We start from the raw sequence: 5,966 nt of genomic DNA, 5'->3' as shown, positions 1-5,966 counted from the left end.
GAATGAAGAACTTGGCCAGGCCTAAAAGAACATTGACACAGAGTTCATCTGTTATGTTGCTTATAAGTAAACAGAATGTTATATCATCTTTTGAGAAGGAAACTGGTGACGATGGAATGAGAAGGAGAAAAAATATATGGTCAGTGGTTTCAATGTTGTCTTCACAAAATGTACAAATATTATCTTCAAAATTAAAGCGTACCCTCGATAATTCCTTAGATGGGTAGATGTCAGTCATAATTTTGAAGTGGGTCTCTTTTGCCTTGGGGGTATGGGTAGAGTCAGATACATGGTTCGCAGCGTGGCAATCGATTCCTCATCAAATTTATTTAAAATATCCTTTTTTTTTTTTTTGACGTCCAGGGAATAAGTTTCCTGTGAAACATTTCCTAATAAAGGAGTTGCCGCGCTTTCTGTCCACAATTGAGATTCCCTGGAGTGATAGTCGGGGTAACTGTGGTTGTACGGTTCGGTGCGTCATTATATTTTTGGTCAGGAATACAAATTGTCGAGGCAGTGCGTTTCGTAACTTTAGCAACTCTAATATGGGAGGCTTGAATCTGTGTGTAGTACAGAACTGCTCATTGTCCAGAGGACTGCCAGTGTCATCCATCAAGTCAATTATCGACCATATACCTTTCTCAAAGCATTCCTTGTAAAACAGAGGTTTGTTGCCATGCAGTACATATCGATTGTTCCAAACTATTATACTGTGTGGTGAGAAATTGTGTACGTATATCATTTTCCAGTATAATAATATTTGTTTATGGAACTCTGAACATTTGACAGGAATCTTGTTGATATCCAAGTCAGAGATAAGCAGAAGACTCAGGCCGCCGACTTTGTTGAATAAGTAGTTTGGAGTACAATACCAGAAAGAACGATGAGGTTTGATCCAGGATTTCAACCAGTTCACCTTCAATGTCCCATTCAAGCAGTCCGACTCTATCACTTTCAGCCCTCCTTCACTTGTTTCTTTCACCATATGTGATTTTTCTTAGATGGTGTGGTCTGTTCCTCCAGATAAAGTTGAAATTGATTTGGTTAACAGATTTTACGAGTTGATTTGGAGCAGCATTGGAATACGCTGGGTATATACATCTGGATAAACACATCCATTTTAGTCAAATATATCCGGCCTAATATTGATAAATCTCTCTGGAGCCATATATTAGAATTAAGCTTTACTTTGATTCAGTTTAGATTCAATGTTCCTGGATTGATTTAACGTTTGGTCCTTGGATAGGAAAATGCTCAAGTATTTTATTTCTGATTTCATAGAAACATCGCTGATTTCCTTTAGTGGCGAGTCATGCAGCGCAAGAAGTTTGCATTTCTTTAAGTTTAATGACAATCCTGAAGCCTTGGAGAATGTTTTGGTTTTTTTCAGCACTTATTGGGACTTGATGTTCATTTTTCAAAACTAAGGTTGTGTCATCCGCCAGCAGGCTAATAACAATTTCTGTCCCCAACATTACTTCTGTCCCACACGTATACACACACACACACACACACACAAACACACACACACACACACACACACACCTTTATTCCACTCTTTTATATACGCATGTCTGGAGTTCCGGGAGCTCGTTCTCAACGTTCTGGGGATAATCATAGCTGTGCTGATAGCATTGGCCGAAACGTATCCACAACCAAACCAACATTAGCTCATCCACTCATTCACATATGTGTGTGCCCAGAGGTCCGGGAGCTCCAGTCATAAGTCCGGGTGATCTATGTCCGGAGAAGGCTCACATTAGCCGGTCTAAGGGGTCCTGCTGCCCCCCAGCTTCCCCGCCTTTGAGAAGAGACACATAACTCCGCTCTTCCGCTTCTCCGCTATGGGCCCTGGTACTCCCGATCCTCCGAACTCAGGTGAATTGCGTGACGTGCTTCTGCTCTCCTATAAGCCCCTACACACTTCGAACACGGCTGTTATCACCCTGTTACTGCATTTCAATGACACCCATTTGCTTTCGATCTCAGTGTCTGCCACCGTACGGAAAAAGCGGGATGGGTGGGGGGGCATAAGCGCATTCGTGCTGTAAGTAATCAGAAGTTAATAGTGTTAACGGTTTGCGAGAAATTTTTAATGCTAGACAAAAAAAGAAAATTAAAAGGATATAATTAAATAAATAGATAGAAAAATAAAATTAAAAACGAAAAAAAAAAATTGTGAGGGGAATATAACATGTAATTAAGTTGGCGGTTCACAAGGAATCTCAGACATCAAACTGTTTTTAATTGAACATAAATAGTACACCCAAATATACAAATGTACAAATAAACATAGCAAGGTAGAACTGAATGTCAATGAAACAACCAGGGATGAGGAAGCAACGGACATCAGGACATTTGTTCTGTATGTAATGAGAAGTTAATAGTGTTACAGGTTTGTGAGAAATTTACAGTGCGAGACAAAAAAAGAAATTAAAAGGAAGTAATTAAATCAATAGATAGACAAATAAGAAATTAAAACGAAAAAAAAAAAAAAAAAATTGCAAGGGGAATGTAACATGTAATCAAGTTGGTTTTTTTTTTTTGTTTTTTTTTTTTTACCAAAAAAAAAAGGAACCTCGGACATGGGTAACTATATTTTTTAGTTTTTGGATTTTTCCATAAGTTTTAAGGATTTTTTTTTTTTTTTTTTTATATTTCAAAATCGTTTATGAAGACATTAAAATTTGGGGAGCATTTTTGCATTCTGTTCTTGTGAATGAAGAACTTGGCCAGGCCTAAAAGAACATTGACACAGAGTTCATCTGTTATGTTGCTTATAAGTAAACAGAATGTTATATCATCTTTTGAGAAGGAAACTGGTGACGATGGAATGAGAAGGAGAAAAAATATATGGTCAGTGGTTTCAATGTTGTCTTCACAAAATGTACAAATATTATCTTCAAAATTAAAGCGTACCCTCGATAATTCCTTAGATGGGTAGATGTCAGTCATAATTTTGAAGTGGGTCTCTTTTGCCTTGGGGGTATGGGTAGAGTCAGATACATGGTTCGCAGCGTGGCAATCGATTCCTCATCAAATTTATTTAAAATATCCTTTTTTTTTTTTTTGACGTCCAGGGAATAAGTTTCCTGTGAAACATTTCCTAATAAAGGAGTTGCCGCGCTTTCTGTCCACAATTGAGATTCCCTGGAGTGATAGTCGGGGTAACTGTGGTTGTACGGTTCGGTGCGTCATTATATTTTTGGTCAGGAATACAAATTGTCGAGGCAGTGCGTTTCGTAACTTTAGCAACTCTAATATGGGAGGCTTGAATCTGTGTGTAGTACAGAACTGCTCATTGTCCAGAGGACTGCCAGTGTCATCCATCAAGTCAATTATCGACCATATACCTTTCTCAAAGCATTCCTTGTAAAACAGAGGTTTGTTGCCATGCAGTACATATCGATTGTTCCAAACTATTATACTGTGTGGTGAGAAATTGTGTACGTATATCATTTTCCAGTATAATAATATTTGTTTATGGAACTCTGAACATTTGACAGGAATCTTGTTGATATCCAAGTCAGAGATAAGCAGAAGACTCAGGCCGCCGACTTTGTTGAATAAGTAGTTTGGAGTACAATACCAGAAAGAACGATGAGGTTTGATCCAGGATTTCAACCAGTTCACCTTCAATGTCCCATTCAAGCAGTCCGACTCTATCACTTTCAGCCCTCCTTCACTTGTTTCTTTCACCATATGTGATTTTTCTTAGATGGTGTGGTCTGTTCCTCCAGATAAAGTTGAAATTGATTTGGTTAACAGATTTTACGAGTTGATTTGGAGCAGCATTGGAATACGCTGGGTATATACATCTGGATAAACACATCCATTTTAGTCAAATATATCCGGCCTAATATTGATAAATCTCTCTGGAGCCATATATTAGAATTAAGCTTTACTTTGATTCAGTTTAGATTCAATGTTCCTGGATTGATTTAACGTTTGGTCCTTGGATAGGAAAATGCTCAAGTATTTTATTTCTGATTTCATGGAAACATCGCTGATTTCCTTTAGTGGCGAGTCATGCAGCGCAAGAAGTTTGCATTTCTTTAAGTTTAATGACAATCCTGAAGCCTTGGAGAATGTTTTGGTTGTTTTCGGCACTTATTGGGACTTGATGTTCATTTTTCAAAACTAAGGTTGTGTCATCTGCCAGCAGGCTAATAACAATTTCAGTCCCCAGCACGTCTAACTTTTGGATATCGTTGCTCTTTTCAACATAAACGGCTAGCATTTCGGTAGCAATTATAAATAAATAGGGTGAGATGGGGCAACCTTGGGGGATTCCCACATCAACATGGAAGCTCGGAGTGGTGCCGCTTGGCAGGGTGACACAGCTATGAATATTCTCATAGAGCCCACGGATCACATTCCTGAATATTTAACCAAATCCAAAATGTTCGAGCGTTGCTATGATAAATGGATGTTCGACCGAGTCAAAGGCTTTAGAAAAGTCCAAGAAGGATATGCGGCCATTATCTTCAATGCGATACGCCTCTAAACCCATCGCTCGCCCCGACTCGGGGAATCCTAGAGCCTACTTGCACCCCCGCCCTAACTTAACTCCCTCACTCGTGGAGCTCCCTGAGCTCCACACATCCCGGAGCATCACGCCGACTCATTCACATTTGAATGATTGTCTTTATTTTATGTCCGCTAGATAGAGGCATCCGCACATGCGCATCAGTGGAGCTTCAGGCCGGCTGAGGCATGGACTGAAAATCATAAAGACATGTGTGATGAGCTAAAAGGAAGATAAGCATATTTTTATAATAAATGTAAGAAAGAGAGGGTAATGCAGCCTCAGGGCGGCACTGGCCCGTGTCTCTCCAAGCCTGCCTTTGGGGGGGGGGGGCACGGAGCAGTGTCTCCCTGTGCCGGTCCCAAGCCCGGATAAATGCAGAGGGTTGCGTCAGGAGGGGCATCCGGCGTAAAACGTTTGCCAAAACCAAACATGCGAGTCAACCATAACTATACCATACCGGATGGGTCGCGGACCGGGTTAACAACGACCGCCATTGGTACTGATGACCTACAGGGTACTAATGGAAATCGGGCTACTGTGGGTCGAAGAACAAGAAGAAGAAGAAGAGGAGGAGTGCGTGTTCGGAAGCAGAGAGAGAGGAGGAAAGGAAAGAGCCTGGGACTGAGAGTAGGGACTTTGAATATTGGGACTATGACAGGAAAAGGTAGAGAGTTGATGGACACGATGCAGAGAAGGAAGCTGGATATACTGTGTGTCCAGGAGACCAGGTGGAAGGGTAGTAAGGCTAGAAGCTTAGGAGCAGGCTTTAAGTTATACTATTATGGTGCTGACAAGAAGAGAAATGGAGTAGGAGTCATCTTGAAGGAGGAGTTTGTAAGGAACGTCCTAGAGGTGAAAAGAATGTCAGATAGACTTATGAGTCTGAAATTGGAAATTGAAGGTGTGATGCTCAGTGTTGTTAGTGGCTATGCGCCACAGGTGGGATGTGAACCTGAAGAGAAGGAGAAGTTCTGGAATGAGTTGGATGAAGTGATGCAGAATATTCCCAGAAATGAGAGAGTGGTAATTGGTGCAGACTTCAATGGACATGTTGGTGAAGGCAATAGAGGGGATGAAGAAGTGATGGGCAGATATGGTATCCAGGATAGGAATGCAGAGGGACAGATGGTGGTAGATTTTGCAAAAGGGATGGAAATGGGTGTAGTGAATACCTTTTTCCAGAAAAAACAGGAACATAGGGTAACTTATAAGAGCGGAGGTAGGAGCACGCAGGTAGACTACATCTTGTATAGACGAGGTAACCTGAAAGAGATCGGTGACTGCAAAGTAGTTGTAGGTGGGCGTGTAGCCAGACAGCATAGGATGGCGGTTTGTGCGACGACTCTGGTGACAAGGTAGATGACGAGGACAAAGGCAGAGCAGAGGACAAAGTGGTGGAAGCTGAAAAGGGAGGAGCGTTGCACGGTTTTCAGGG

The sequence above is a fragment of the Fistularia commersonii genome, unplaced genomic scaffold (genome assembly GCF_037954325.1).
Source record: "Fistularia commersonii isolate RoL2024-O1a breed Wild unplaced genomic scaffold, RoL_Fcom_v1.0 HiC_scaffold_155, whole genome shotgun sequence".
NCBI lineage: Eukaryota > Metazoa > Chordata > Actinopteri > Syngnathiformes > Fistulariidae > Fistularia > Fistularia commersonii.
The sequence above is the reverse complement of the archived record's forward strand: the minus strand, read 5'-3'. Positions refer to the sequence as shown.